Source organism: Oryzias latipes, chromosome 17, assembly GCF_002234675.1.
Source record: "Oryzias latipes chromosome 17, ASM223467v1".
Classification (NCBI taxonomy): Eukaryota; Metazoa; Chordata; class Actinopteri; order Beloniformes; family Adrianichthyidae; genus Oryzias; species Oryzias latipes.
In genome coordinates, this window is record NC_019875.2 from 10,437,384 (window position 1) to 10,454,200 (window position 16,817).

At 44.8% G+C, this 16,817-nt stretch overlaps 1 long non-coding RNA gene across 1 annotated transcript; it reads left to right on the forward strand.

Annotated features, from left to right (window-relative positions):
• The first annotated feature begins 7,223 nt into the window (after positions 1-7,223).
• Positions 7,224-7,699, forward strand: LOC110017412. Its single transcript, XR_002292812.2, has 2 exons — positions 7,224-7,367; positions 7,456-7,699. It is a non-coding gene; the product is annotated as an uncharacterized LOC110017412 (long non-coding RNA).
• The last annotated feature ends 9,118 nt before the right edge of the window (positions 7,700-16,817 follow it).

Here is a 16,817-nt window from a genome sequence, read left to right on the forward strand (position 1 = left end):
AACTAGCAACTCAACAAAACTCCCCACAACAATAACACGACCAACAGGAAGTTGTCAGCCTCACACTCAACACACGGAAGTTAACCGGAAGTTCTATCGTTCACGTAGGCTATTGGTTTTGCATCCAGGACCTCTGAATGCAAAACCCATTGACTTTTCCATTGAGCTATATCTATTAATACTGCAGTACTTTGCCATTATACATTCCTTGTAGTATTTTTTTTATACACAACGTTCACAGTGTATTGTTTTATTGGGAGAAATAGAGTTGAAACGATCCTGGGGGGTATTCCAGGAAGCATGTTTAAATTAGCCTGACTTTAAGCCTGAACTCTGGCTGAAATCCGCCTGAACTTGCTTACTCTGGGTATGTCGGTTCCAAAAGACCGGATATGAGTTGGCGAAATTACGCTCGACTTGGTAACCCTGGGTTTACACGCGGTACATAAAGACATTCTCAATAGATCGCCGATTTCTGGAGTCACCATGGAAACGCGTGGCGGAAAAAAAAAAGAAAGCGCGACACTTGAGACGGAAGTGAGACGGAGTCTGAGATTTTAATGACGGCGGATAGAAATTATAAGTCCATCAAAAAAGTAACACGGCTGAAAAATAATTTAAATACTTTAGTTAAATTAATTCAAACTCAATAATTGTTTATACAACTCAAATTTACGTATTTATCTAACTAAATGTCACATTACTCCATCAATCTTTTTTCCATCTTAATTACTTATATTTCTTGAACTTTCATATGTCTAAGTTTGAGCCGGCAGATATGCTCATTTTTATAACAATAAAAAGAACGGAAAAAAATGCACGGAGTGCAAAAATTCATCACAGAATATTCCATCACTGTCATAACAGGTTTGGGTGGTAGGGGTGCTATATAAACTCATCATCCTTTCCTTTACTCTCACTCATGGTGCAGAGACGTAAGCATAGTAGGACAAAATAGCTTGGCAAAACACTGTGAAACACAGTAAAACAGCTATACAACTAAACACATTTTGTAAAAAACCCACACTTAAACCCAAATCCGTCCAGACAGGCAAAGGGAATGATATCCCAGAATCCCTTGCGGTGCCGATCTAACAGCAGCATCAAAGTTACACCTACTTAATTGAATTATTTTGAACGAAAGGAAAATAATTGTCTGAAAACTACGTGTTATTTTTAAGGTGACCTAACGAAAAAATGATTTATCTTAACTGAAGCAAATAATTAAGTTAGATCAAAGTAAACAAGTAATCAAGTAAACGAGTGATCAAGTAAACTTTCCAACATCCATATGTGATCTTATCACCCTCTCACGGTGGAAAAAGTATTATCTGAGCTTCTTCATCCACTAAATCGTCTTCAAATGGACACGCCATGCTGCTTCACCTCTCTGTAAACAAACTAAGCTTCAACTAAACCTGCTCCGGACCAGGTTATGTTCAGAGCATGAGTTGCCATGGTAACTGGACCTACCCTGAAACGTACCTCCATTTCTGGAACCGAAAGCTGAGGTTATCAACTTCCTTAGCCTCAAACTTATCGTGGGAGCTAGCATAACCTGCTTCCTGGAATACCCCCCTGAGCCACAGTACATTTTTTTACCAGGAGCCATGGTAAAGTACAATGAACTGATGCGGATTCCAAAACAGGGGAAACAATAGAACTTGTCGGGAAACGTTTGGGATTCATTTGCATTTACAGAGAATAGCGCCCAACTGTTCAAACACAAGTGACATCTGAACCGTCGTTCGACCAAACGATGTATTTGGCGCTTCATACGTCATCAGCCATGTGATCTGCGCTGGTTGACACACGACCCGAAACATTTTGCCGAACCACTCTGTTTCATGAAGGTGAAACGCACACCAAAGCGTCTGTGTCAAACGAGCCATCCCTAGTTGGAGTGTTTTGTGTTGCTCTCTAGTTATTTGGTGTTGCAGATGCTGCTCCTTGGTTTTTGGACTTGGTGTTATTAAACAGTTTTCAATTTACCTTTCTCTGCATCTGGATTCCTGAGCTCCAAACCATAACATTACACTCCAACCAATATGACAGACCCAGCAGAGTTTGCTCAGGCTTGTGAAGCTCTGTTACCTCCAGCAGATGGGGCCTTTTTCCCATGATGGGGGGGATTGCTTGGTCCTCCTGAACACTTTGATGGCACAGCTTGCCATTTGTTTCTTGCTTCGTGATTGGTAATTATATGCACAATCTGCACGTCCGTCCTTGGAAAGGTTTGACTGTTGTTTGTTTTCTAAACATGATCTTCAAAAAAAAAAAAAACAAATCTTCCAAAACCAAATGAATGCAGAACAACTTTCAAATCACAGACACAATGCCGAGGCTGACTCTACGTTTATGTCATGAAATGGGCGGCACGCACAAGGAGCAAAGGCGGGTTCTCAGAGTTCAAGGCGTCTTACTTTTGGGTAGGAAACTGAACAGTGAATAAAACTCCTATTTGTTAAAACATTTGTTCTTGAGTGTGCATAAAGGAATATCAAACATGTGGGTAAAGTTTACTCTGAAAGTCACTGTTCTGACTACAGCTGTCAGTGTTGTTCTCTAATCATCAGCCTCTTTACCTTCAAGACAAGAATTTAAACTTATTGACATGAAATTTTCACCAGATGTCGGCATCAACCCAAGTAATGCACACATAGAAAGAAATCCAAACATTTATGTCCATAAATGAAGTTATGTGTAAAAGTGAAATGGCACAGGGAATAATTATTGAACACGCTTACTGAAATTTATTTAATACTTAGTGCAAAAACCTTTGTTGGTGATTACAGCCTCAAGACGCCTCCTGTATGGAGAAACCAGTGGAATACATTGCTCAGGTGTGATTTTGGCCCATTCATCCACACAAACGGCCTTCAAATCTTCAAGGTTCCGGGCGTCTCTTCTGTGAACCCGGATCTTCAGTTCTTTCCAAAGATTTTCAATTGAATTCAAGTCTGGTGATTGACTGGGCCATTCTAGCAGCTTTATTTTATTTTTCTTCAACCAGTTGAGTGTTACCTTGGCTGTGTGCTTGCGATCGTTGTCTTGCTGAAAGATCCACCCTCTTTTCATCTTCAGTAGCCCGGCAGATGACAGCAGATTCTGATCAAGAATGTCTTCATACTTTTCTCCAGTCATTATTCCTTCAATGATATGAAGTCTACCAGTACCACATGCTGAAAAACAGCCCCACGCCATGATGCTCCCACCTCCAAACTTGACTGTTGGTATGGTGTTTTGGGGGTGATGTGCGGTGCCATTTTTCCTCCAAACATGTTGTGTCTTATGACATCTGAAGAGTTCAATTTTGGTCTCATCTGACCAGAGTATCTTCTCCCAGAATGTCATGGGTTTATCCAAATGTTGTGTCGCAAACTCCAAACGAGCTTCAACATGCTTCTTCAAAAATGGAGTCTTGCGTGGTGTGCGTGCATGGAGGCCATGGCGGTTGAATGCATTACTTATCGTTTTCTTTGAAACAACGGTACCTGCTGATTCCAGGTCTTTCTGAAGCTCTCCACGAGTGGTCCTGGGCTGTTGGAGAACCCTTCTGATGATTGTTCTGACTCCTCTGTCTGAAATCTTGCAAGGAGCACCTGGCCGTGGCAGATTTATGGTAATGCCGTGTTCTTTCCACTTCCGGATGATGGCCCCAATGGTACTCACTGGAACTTTCAGAAGTTTAGAAATGCACCTGTAACCAATGCCTTCAGTGTGTTTTGCAACAATAAGGTTGCGTAGGTCTTTGGACAGCTCTTTGCTTTTACCCATCATGCAATGCTTCTTGTCTGACACCTTGCTGGTGAGAAACCTTTTTAAAAGGCATCAATCAGGACTATACCAGCTGATATTACTTTGCACTAATAGGGGCAGGTTAACCTTCTGAATACTGACAAACTCCAGCTGCTTTCTTGGCTTGCCAGACCTTTTTACCCCTCCTTTTCTTCATGTGTTCAATACTTATTCCCTGTGCCATTTCACTTTATCACACATAACTTCATTTATGGACATAAATGTTTGGATTTCTCTCTATGTGTGCATTACTTGGGTTGATGCCGACATCTGATGAAAATTTCGTGTCAATAGCTCAATTAGAAATGTGTTTTTTGAGAGAAATGTTGACGTGTTCAATACTTATTTTCCCCGCTGTAACTAAAAAGATAATTATCTAGAAAGAAAATAAACATGTTTTACTAAATCAGTATGGTTGAAATAGCTGCACATTAATAAAGAATATATTTCTTTAAACCCTGTGACTTAATCAGGATCAAAAGGGTAAAGATGATGGATGAATATTACATGAAATATTGATTAATTATATCAGGACAATAAACTCCATATTCTAACCAGTTACAGTACACATATCTGCTGCAAAGATTCCCAATATAAAACACAAATTTTGATATTGAGAACAATATTGAGAACAATCATTTTCTAATAAATAATTGATTTCATATTTGCTTTATTTCACAGGACCACAGCCAACAGTTCCCGTTGTGGTGTCTCAACAGTTGCCAGAATCATCCCGAAGTGACAACTGCCAACTGGACGGGCTGGTGGAGGTCTTTATGGCAGTGCCCTCTGCAGAGGATTGGAAGTCCATCGCTGAGGAGTTCCATCAGTGGTGGAACTTCCCAGACTATTGTGGAACTGTGAACAGGAAGCATGTCACCCTGAAGGCACAGCCCAATTTACAATCCCAGTTCCTCAACTACAAGGGAACTTTCTCCATTTGTTCTCTTGGCAGTATTGGCCGCCCTCGGGTGGTTCAGGGTGATCGATGTTGGGGGGTACGGCCATGGCCGGCCCTCCCTATGTGCGAATTACGCAGCCGTGTAGGGCCCACGTCACCACCAGGGCCCCGAAGTGGCAAAACAAATAAATAAAAAAAGACCCAAATCTGGCAACCCATTTCATAGAACTTCCGTACCAACGTGCGCTCTGAATGTAGTGCAAAAGAAAGTTGCCCGCACTTTAATAACCCTCCCCCTCCCTCAGCACACCTGAACCAATCTGGTAACCCAAATTATGACGTTTCGCCACTCTTAGCAACGATTGGTCAACATCATCTGAGCAGCATCTGAGCCTGTCAAAGTGTGCATTTACGAGCGCATTTTGCCACACTGATCAAAGCAACAACAAGAGAACTTCATGCCAAAGAGACTTGATCCATCAGGCGCTGAAAAAAGAGAGAAGAACTTAAACATCAATCACAAGGTAAGTTTGGAGGATGTTGGGCATATTTTTACATTATCCTGCCTTTCTGTGCAGCTGTGCAATTTACATAAAATACTAATGGATTCGAGGTGAAGTTTGCACATAACGACCCCGTTTGTGACTTTGTCGTTGTCGGAGGTGTGGGAAGAAATGAGGATACCTGATATCAGCCAACTTGTAATTTTAATTTTCTCAGCAAACTATCAATGCACACTCGCATTCAGAACAGTCAAAGAGGGTCCTGAACTGAATATACAGAGCGTAAAATAAAGCATCTGGTGTCTCACACTGCCATCTAGTGGAATATAACAAAAGTGCTTTGACTAACAACATCTATGTTGTCTCCTTGCATTTTTACTCTTAACATAATAATACTATGACAGTCGTAATTTCCAATGGAAACTCGAAAATAATTCTGATACCCAAGTTTCCAAGATGAGGTCAGACATGAGCTTCCAAAACGGCGGAGAGCAGAGAGAAGTAAATAATTTTTTTTTATTTTTTTTTTAACTTGTTCTGTCCAACAGCTGGGCAGACAGATGAGAGCTGAGGGCCTCTTGTGTTGGACATATTTTACTTTAACAAGAGGGGTTATTAATCTTCAGACAAACCAAAGGTATGTCTGAATAAACCCCTTTTGTAGTTGAGGCCAAACTTTATTAATTTCAATCATGTCTGAAAACCTTTGGTGTTGGACCGGACGGAAAAGGAAAGAGGGGAAGAAGAGAGAGGGACGTTAGGGAGAGGGGGGGTAGGAGGGTGATAATAGGAGGGGAAGGGGGATAAGACCATGAAGCAGCATAAAGCAACAAGTTTACTGGTTGTTAATCATTATGGTAAGGTTCAAATGTAGTACAAAAAGGGCGGAGCCTGTCCACACACACCCTCAAATGTTATAAACACACCTGCTAGCTGCAAAAAATGTCCACCTGTCGACATGTACACAAAACAGATAGTGTTCACACGCATACTTATGCCTTAAAACCAACTAGTGTGAAATATTTCAGTCATTCAGTCATGCAAACTGTTGAGCTAACACCTGTGCTCAGGTGAGTGTTTATGTTCTTCTAAAATGGATGGTGGAACGTGAAAAGAAGGAGGGAGAGTGCCCAGCCATCCCTACCCCAAGACCCCCACCGCAGCAGCGGCGGCAGCCGGAATCCCCCCAACGCCACACGGGAACCGGCAGGGAACATCCCCCACCCGGGCGACCAAGCCCACCACCCAGGCCAGGGCCAGCAGGACCGCCGCAAGGCCCCCAGAGAGCAGGGAGGCACGGAGGGAAAGAGAGCGCCGCCCCAGCCCAACCAGGAGAGCAGTCCCCCCGCCGCGCCAGGAGAACCCAACGCAGGGCCCCACCGGAGAAGGACGCCCACAGCCCCAGACGAGCACCCCACCACCACCCAGGAGTTCTGGGCATCCCCCCGCCCCAACCCCAGGTACGAGCCGGGACCCCACAAGGGAGTCTGGGGCTGTTGGAAATTTGGCGGGGCCCAGCACTCAGGAGCAAGGACCAGAACCCACCCCCCAGGGACACGAACACCCCCGGCTCAGATGTAATGTGAACCCCCCCACCGCGCGGAGAGAGCACCGCCGGGCCCAGGAAGCCGGCACCCCGGGGACACGGCCGCCGTTGCAAAGGGGCCCGTACCCCCCACCAGGGAAGAGGCAGGGGACAGATGGTCCTATGTCCCACCTTCCTTCGAAGTAAATAATTATAATGGTATGATGGTGGCAGAAAAATGTTTAAACTCACGTTATCGTATTGTTTCATTGTGCAAACATATTTTGTGCGCTCTGCATTTTCCGGTTTGTGTCAGAATAAAAACTGCTGTTATTACTCTGTCATAGACAGTCAGGTAGTTTGACTTTTTCAACAATGAGTGTGCCTTAAAATCTTGCATGAAATATGGAGAATCAAAACTGAAAAATACAAATAGGAAATAAAGGTTCTCATTTATAAATGACAAGCAAAATAAATGTACTAAATTTTAGTGTCATGGTGCCTCTGTCAGACTCCTCCCCCTCTCTTCTCCGCTTGGCTCCTGATTCAGCCCAGCTGCAACCACTCACTTCATCATCACTGCCTGCCTACTTAAGGAGCCCCTGGACCAGTATCCATCGCTAGTCCGTTGCCCCTGATGGTGCATACTTAGCCTTCTCGTCTAGTTCATGCTTTACTATCTTGTTCCAAACCGGCGCCTAACGTATCTTTGTCTTACCTGTCTTCAGGTTACCCCAAGCCACGAGTGGTTGCCTGAAGCCGCTGTCAGGAAACTTCATCTGGACTGTTTCATCCGAACCCACCACGAGCCTCTGCCGAACCGCCACCTTCTCGAGTCTCCCCCTACGCTGCTGACTCCGGACCCTACAGGCGGATCCACCAGTGACGCCACAGAAATCTGCATCTTGCCTTCCAAACCTCCTGGAACTGTGTTTCTCTTCTGGCCTGGTTATTAAATCCGCTTCATCGTCACGCCTCCTCTGCACTGTGTCTTTTTCCGGGTTTCAGCATCTGGGTCTCCGTAGTTCTGTAGCTATGACAGAACGGACTAGCCATAACCCCGACCCAGCTGACCCGGAGGGACTCAGGTTAGCAGTCTCCCAGCAAGGTATCATGCTCGGACGCCAGGCAGATGCCCTGTCCCAGATGGCGGCAGCCCAACAAGACCTTTTTCACCGCCTGGATGGTTTGACCCAAACTTTACACGAGCTAACCGGACAATTTACCCAGGCGTCTATCGCTTCCGCTCATGCTTCAGCTAACCCAGCACCCTCCGCTTCCGGGCCACCCTCCACGCATGAAAACATCCGGCTGCAACCGGAACCATTTTCCGGTGACGTGGAAGCCTGCGGAGGGTTCCTACTACAGTGCCAGCTGATCTGCCAGCAAGCCCCCCGCTATTACCAGTCGGATCACAGTAAAATATCACTCATCGTTAACTCTCTACGTGATAAAGCTCTTCATTGGGCCCAAGCTTATCTTTCCGCTAACCCCATAAATCATCTCACGTATGAACGTTTCCTCAGTGAGTTCCGACTAATTTTCGATCAGCCTCGCAAACAGGAGGAAGCTACCCGGCGGTTGCTCGCGCTCAGACAACGTAACCGCCCGGTTAGCGATCACGTTATAGATTTTCGGATTTTGGCTGTCGAGGCCGGCTGGCCTGATTTAGCCTTGAAGGGGATTTTTTATCAGTCGCTAAACGAACAAATCAAGGATCACCTTTGTTCGCAACCCGAAGCTCAGACATTTGAGGAACTAGTTTCGGCGGCGCTACGCTCGGACATACGGTTGCGGGAGCGTCAAAGAGAGAGAGCACCAGTACTCCATCGACCCACTACCACATCACCATCCAGTGTTCCTCCCGCCGTCCACACCACGAATCACAACTCCCTCATCCCCTCTAAACCTCCAGATGAGCCCATGCAGGTGGGTCATTCCAGGTTGTCCGAAGAAGAGCGCCGCAGACGACGCATAGAAGGGGCCTGTTTCTATTGCGGAGTTAAAGGCCACATTGTCTCCTCCTGCCCGCTTCGTTTAAACCAACGAGCCCCTCGCTAGAAGACAGGCTGCGAGGGGTAACTAACAACTACCTGGCCGGTAATGAATTTCTATTTATCCCTGTCAAGTTAAGTTTGGATCACCATGTGCATGAGTTACGTGCCCTTGTCGACTCTGGGGCCGAGCAGAGTCTGATTGACCAGCAACTTGTTCACAGTCTGTCCATTCCCACAGAACCCCTGGAGAACCCCATCGAAGCTTCCGGGTTAGGCGGTCAACACCTATCCCGCATCACACATCGCACCAAACCCATTCTGCTCATTTCATCTGGCAACCACCGTGAGTCAATTCGTTTCCTCATCACTCAGTCTTCTCATACTCCCATTGTACTTGGGTTCTCCTGGCTTAAGTTGCATAACCCTCAGTTTGACTGGACCCAAGGGACAATTATAAAATGGAGCCCGTATTGCCTCGCTAATTGTCTTCTGTCTGCTCTGCCCACCATAACTCCTCCTAGCACAGAAGCTCCTAGTCAAGTCGATCTGTCTAATATCCCTCGTTGTTATCATGATCTTAAGGCCGTGTTCTGTAAAACTAAAGCTAGTGCTCTCCCACCTCACAGACCATACGACTGCGCTATAAACCTATTGCCAGGCGCCCCTTTACCCAAGGGCCGTTTGTTCAACCTGTCAGGACCGGAAAGAGCAGCCATGGAAAATTATGTCCAGGAGGCCCTCTCTCTGGGCCACATTCGGCCATCCTCCTCCCCCGTGGGGGCTGGATTCTTCTTTGTAGAGAAAAAAGACAAGTCCCTCAGGCCCTGCATTGACTTTCGCGAATTAAATCAAATCACAGTTAAGGATAAATACTCTTTGCCATTAATCACGTCCGTATTTGATTCCGTTCAAAAGGCCCGTATTTTTACCAAATTGGACCTCCGTAATGCCTATCATCTGGTCAGAGTGAAGGAAGGCGATGAATGGAAAACTGCCTTTAACACCCCGCTTGGGCATTATGAGTACTTAGTCATGCCATTTGGCCTCACCAACGCCCCGGCCGTTTTCCAAAGGCTCGTTAACGACGTCCTCCGCGACTTCATTGATCGGTTTGTTTTTGTATATCTGGACGATATCCTTGTATATTCCCATGATCTGGCTCAACATGAGCATCACGTCCGTCTTGTGTTAGAACGACTGTTAGAAAACCGACTCTTCGTTAAACACGAGAAGTGTGAGTTTCATGCCTCCACTGTACAGTTTCTTGGCTATATTATCGAGGCGGGCTGCATTCGTCCGGATCCCTCCAAAATAGAGGCAGTAACTAACTGGGAGCCTCCGGACAGCCGCAAAAAGCTCCAACAATTTCTCGGCTTTGCAAATTTCTACAGGCGTTTCATACGCAATTACAGCAGCATCGCCGCACCCTTGACACGCCTTATTTCCACTAAACATCCCTTTGTCTGGTCCACCGAAGCCCAACAGGCCTTTGACAGATTAAAAGAACTCTTCGTCTCTGCTCCGATTCTCATCCAACCTGACCCCACACGTCAATTTATAGTTGAGGTGGATGCCTCTGATTCAGGGGTGGGTGCTGTCCTATCCCAGAAGGAAGAAAGTTCTGGTAAAATGAAGCCCTGTGCGTTCTTTTCCCGCAAACTGTCTCCATCGGAGCAGAATTACGACGTCGGAAATCGTGAACTCTTAGCCATCAAGCTGGCCCTGGAGGAGTGGCGTCACTGGTTGGAGGGAGCCGAGCAGCCTTTCATCGTATGGACTGATCACAAAAATCTAGCATATCTCCGCTCTGCTAAACGACTTAACTCCAGGCAAGCTCGCTGGTGTCTCTTTTTTGACCGTTTCCATTTTACTATAACCTACAGACCAGGCTCCCGCAACGTCAAACCCGACGCCCTCTCCAGAAAATACAGTCCGTCTGAGAACACCCCGTCGTCCATCCTCCCATCCTCATGCTTCATAGGAAGTGTCACCTGGGACATCGAGGCCAAGGTACTCCAAGCCCTTAATGGGGAACCTAATCATCCACCCGTCCCTAGGGGCACCTTGTTTGTGCCAACACATCTCCGTCCTGAGGTCATCTCCTGGGGTCACACTTCTCGTTTGGCGTGCCATGGGGGAATCCACCGAACCCTTAACCTACTTCGCCGAAGGTTTTTCTGGCCGTCAATGGAGAAGGATGTTCGGGAATACATCTCGGCGTGCACCACCTGTGCCCGATCTAAAACGTCCACCTCGGCCCCGGCGGGGTTACTCCATCCTCTCCCCACGCCTAACCGACCCTGGTCCCATTTGGCTATGGACTTTGTCACCGGGTTACCCCCATCCAACGGTAACACCGTCATCCTCACTGTTATCGACCGGTTTTCCAAAATGGCCCATTTCATTCCACTCCCACAATTGCCCACCGCCACTGGCACCGCTGATATTATGGTCAACCATATATTTCGTCACCACGGCATCCCTGTTGACATTGTCTCTGACCGTGGTCCCCAGTTCATTTCCCAGGTCTGGAAGGCCTTCTGCACAGCCTTGGGGGCCACGGTCAGCCTCACGTCTGGATATCATCCCCAGTCCAACGGCCAAGCGGAGAGAGCGAATCAGGAACTGGAGGCAGCTCTCCGCTGTCTGGCGGCACAGAACCAACAGGACTGGTCCCAACATCTCGTGTGGATTGAGTATGCCCATAATACCCATCCCTCCACTGCCACTGGGCTCTCTCCCTTTGAGGCCGCTCTCGGGTACTCACCACCTCTGTTTCCGTCACAGGAACTGGACTTGGCTGTGCCTTCCGTACAACATCATATCCAGCGGTGCCAACGCATCTGGGCACAGGCTAAAGCTGCTCTCCTCCGCACCAAGGAGAGCAACTGCCGCATCGCCAACCGTCACAGGGTTGTGGGACCCGAGTACCAACCCGGCCAAAGGGTCTGGCTCTCCACACGTAATATCCCCATCCAAGCCACCTCCAAGAAACTGGCTCCACGATTCATTGGACCTTACGTCATAGAGAAGCTCATCAACCCCACCTGCGTCCGACTCCGTCTTCCCAAGGCTCTGAAGGTTCACCCGTCGTTTCATGTTTCCCAGATCAAGCCAGTTCTGGACAGTCCTCTGTGCCCGCCGTCCGCTTCCCCGCCACCCGCCCGGCTCATCGACGGTGCTCCGGCTTACGACGTCGATCGGATCCTGGATGTCCGTCGTCGGGGTCGCGGATTCCAGTTCCTGGTCGACTGGGTGGGCTATGGTGCGGAGGAGCGCTCCTGGATTTCCCGCTCTCTCATTTTGGACCCCTCGCTCATTGAGGATTTCTACCGGGCCCACCCGGATCGCCGCCCTTGACCGCCTGGAGGCGGTCGTTGAGGGGGGGGTACTGTCATGGTGCCTCTGTCAGACTCCTCCCCCTCTCTTCTCCGCTTGGCTCCTGATTCAGCCCAGCTGCAACCACTCACTTCATCATCACTGCCTGCCTACTTAAGGAGCCCCTGGACCAGTATCCATCGCTAGTCCGTTGCCCCTGATGGTGCATACTTAGCCTTCTCGTCTAGTTCATGCTTTACTATCTTGTTCCAAACCGGCGCCTAACGTATCTTTGTCTTACCTGTCTTCAGGTTACCCCAAGCCACGAGTGGTTGCCTGAAGCCGCTGTCAGGAAACTTCATCTGGACTGTTTCATCCGAACCCACCACGAGCCTCTGCCGAACCGCCACCTTCTCGAGTCTCCCCCTACGCTGCTGACTCCGGACCCTACAGGCGGATCCACCAGTGACGCCACAGAAATCTGCATCTTGCCTTCCAAACCTCCTGGAACTGTGTTTCTCTTCTGGCCTGGTTATTAAATCCGCTTCATCGTCACGCCTCCTCTGCACTGTGTCTTTTTCCGGGTTTCAGCATCTGGGTCTCCGTAGTTCTGTAGCTATGACATTTAGGAAAGTCTTAAATTAAATTATGAACATACAAAATAATAGATAAAGAAGTGTATAAATGCTTATATTTCCACTTATACTCAAATTATTTTTCACATTTATTATTTATAAATGGGCACATTTATTTCTTATTTGTATTTTGCAGTTTTGGTTTTACATAATGATGTTTTGCACAGTTTCTTCCTCAGCCAAAGGTTTCTTCTGCTCTCAAAAAGTATTGGAGGTGGTGCAGCATCCACATCCCAAGATGATCTTGACATCACTGAAGATGGAATCTCAGGTCATTATAAAAGCATGTAGTGTAATTTAAAAAACAGTGTCTGCATAACCCTTTTTTTCATAAACAGCAGCTGAAGAGTATGGCGTCCCAAGTTGTTCATAATTAAATAATTAAATATGATATTGTGCAAATATACAATCAAACAATATACCTCTCATAAATGTATAGAAAGATCATGAAATTGAATGTTGGCAACTTCTTTCCAACATTCTCCTTCCAGCGTCACAGCAACTGTTATGTACTTTTGATTAGACTGTTTGACTTTTCACTCCATCAGAAAGAGAACTTACCGACTCCCTCAGCGCTGAGTTCTCCGCGGTCAGGGTTTCCCCTTGTTTTTGGGAAAATTCTAGAGCATCCTTGATCTCTTGAAATTCCCGGTGAAGAACTTCCAGGAGGGAAAGACAGCTGTCGAAGCTGGATAGCTTAGCATCAATGCTAAGAAGCATATCCTACGCGTTGGATTCGAACTCCGGTGGAGAAGCTCCCGGTGATTCTTTGGGTCGGCTCCGTTTGGTGGGGGCGGCTGGCTTGCCTGACTGAGGGGTTTTTCCCATGACGAAGTGCTCGTATTGCTCTTCGATGTAGCGTGTCAGGCTGTCCAGATCCTCTTCGCTGTTGCTGCCGCTCTCCAGGACAGTCGGAATTTACCTTGATAAATTCAGGGGAAAAAAGACACTGGGACGGTGTGTTTATCCCAAAAAAGAAGGGGGGAGTAAAAGATATGCCGCTTGTTTGTTGTAGTTTCCCAGGATTAAATCATCTTATTTTCTACCAGGTTTCGAACAGATCCGCATCACAGCTTCATGCGATCCCGGAAGTCTCTTGCCTCCGGCCAAATTTGATGTACATTTGATTAGACTGTTTGACTTTTCACTGTTTGCTTTTCTTGAAGTTAAGCATCTTCTGTTCCAGAGGCTCCAAGAGAGGCGTGTCTGGAAGAGGAGCCGACTGGATCCAAAATTCCACCAACCTCAAATCCAATTGGTCCAGCTGAATGGTCCAACCACACTCTCTGATCCAGTAAGAATGGAGTTGGTGCAAAGAGGTCCTTTTCAGACTGTGAAAGACTCTGACTTTCCAAAATCCCCCTCATTGAGCTGTTGTGTTCTTTATTTTGGATTGTTTTATTGATATTTAATTTGCTATTAAGTTGCTGTTTTTAATAAATTGGAGTTTTGGGAATGTCATTTGTTGAGTGCCTAATGTTACATTAAAAATATATATCTATATACATTTGTCAAATATTAAGTCTTCTGAATTGCATGTAGTACCACCAACTAACCACAAGATGTCAGTGCTGTCTATTTGATTAACCTGTTCTGGAGTGAAGGTGCTGCTGATCAGTTAGAGGGCCCACAAATTAAATTTCGCTTAGGGCGCCTGGAAGACCAGGGCCGACCCTGGCTACGGCAGAAAGAACGACCCAAAAAGGCTCTTTTAAGAACCACTGCAAAACATTTGAGTTTTGGAGGATGCCAGAGTGCTATGAGAATACCCATGCACGTAGAAAGGTCCCAGCTGTATTCAGATCAGTGCCTTCTCACTGTAAGATGAGAATGCTAACCACTACACTTATATGCAGACTGGGACAACTGTCTTTTCAACTTTTCAATTTAAAAATACAAATACATTAAAGGTATGGTATTTTTTTTAAATAAATCCTTCCCGTTTTGACAACACATTCAATTCTTACCATATAATGTGGCGAAAGAAAACCTAAGGATGTCAATCCAAACATACTTAGATTCCTGTTTTTGATTTTGAGGATCAGAAATATTACGTCTTCTGAACTGCATGTAGTACCACCAACTAACCACAAGATGTCAGTGCTGTCTATTAACCTGTTCTGGAGTGAAGGAACAAACTACTGTCAAATTGATACAGATTTAGCAGAGAAATCACGTTTAAAGTATTGTTTTATTTTCAAAGGCTGGGATCAGTGTAAATCTTTGAATACAAATATATTTAAAATGAAAGACTGAGCTTTATTGATCATTCCAAAGCAGTATTCGTTTTTTGTGGAAGAAACCGCAGAGACTCTAAAGCCTGAAGCCTCTAAAGTTTTGCTTAATTAGATTTTATTTAATTATTTTGAAAAGGCATCTTACACATTTTTATTTTACAAAAACAGCAAACATATTTGAGGGTGAGAGAACACCAGTAATAAAACATACCACAGAAAAATCAAATCAAATCAAACTTTATTTATAAAGCACTTTTCATATAAAAGTACAACACAAAGTGCTTTACATTAAAACATAACAAATGTACATTAAAATAACAAATGATTAGAGTAAACTAGGATAAAAATCATCAATTAGCTAAGCTTAGTCTTCACAAAATGTATGAAAATAAAGGGAATGTATTTGAAATACTTTACAACTCTGTGAAAATCTTTAAATGCTTTTTTAAGGAAAAGTAGAAAATGTCAAAACTTGCAATTATGGAAGCTGATCAATATAGAATGTTTAGAATTATAATGTCTTTCAGTTCAGCAGTTAATTTTTTATTATTTTAAACTAATTTTATTTGTTGGGTATAAAGGTGTGAGTTGATGCAGTTTCCAAAAGATGAAATCTGTCACGCAGACATGAAGAGGACAAACAGGTGTTGTTCAGCAGTTTGTGTTTCTGTGGTTGTGTGGTTTGTGTTCTTTAGCCTTTTTCATGAGAACATCATTTACTGTCATGACATGAGAAAAACAACATATCTAAACCCTGGATATTATCAATCTAGGCTATGTCCTTCATCTGAAAACCTGCTGATAATGTGAGGAGATCCTTCCTGAAAGGATCTTTGGAGCTCAGAGTTTGTATGAACCCACAGCTAACAGTGTGAAGGCTGCAGAGCACAAACACACACACAGCTGCAGGAAGTCTAATCGTCTGTCATTAACATTTCCTGTCAATCAAACCACAGAAAGCAGATTCAGATGTGCTGCTGCATCAACCCCCTATCTGCTCTGTCGTTACTCTCTGGAAATATTGTTTCAGTGGTGTTGAAGGTAAATTGTTTAACATTCGGCTCATTCTGTTAGTGGTCGCCACAGCGAATCAACTTTAACTGAAACCACTGATTCACATGTGATTTGAAAAAGGTTTTATGCCAGATGTCCTTCCTGACACAAGCTTGTATTTTGAAGGCACACAGAGACCCAGACATGTAGCATGAAGGGTTTTGCCTAAGGACCCACACTAGATCAGGGTCATTCCACATTCTAGGAAGCAAACCCAGGTTTGCTGTGTGTCAGTCCTACATCCAGACAACTGAGCCATCCAGCTATCTATTGAAGTTAAAGAAGCAATAATGCTAAATTAGTTAAACGTCTAGAATTGACTGTGCTTTCATTATTATTTTTATTTAGAAAACAAAAGATTTCTGTTGTATATAAATTTTAAACTTTGTTTGTTTAAGACATTTTTGAACATTTTTAAACAAGGAAGTTTTTTGTATTTGTTTTGAAAAGAAACAAAAATCTGTTTTCAACATCAGCTATAAAATATAAAGTCTAAATATTTTACTGTTCATTAATGGCATCTTTTTACTGTAGTGTATCACAAAAATGGCTGAATTGAATGAAAGTACATAAGGAAACGAAAACTAGTAAATTAATCTGCTAACTGATAGTAATTATTATTAAATATTAACTGAATGTCAAAATGACACATTTCAATGGTGGACCTTCTGTTTAGACAACGCTTTGACCCATTGTGTTACATTGTGTTCATGTGTTGTGTAGCTATTTCATGTGATTCCAGTTCATGCAAGTCAGTAAGCCTCCAGTCTGTAAAAACTGGATTTCAAAATAAAAGACCTGTTGGAATGGCTGCTCTTTTTCAAATTGAAACCTTGATAACAGTTAGAGC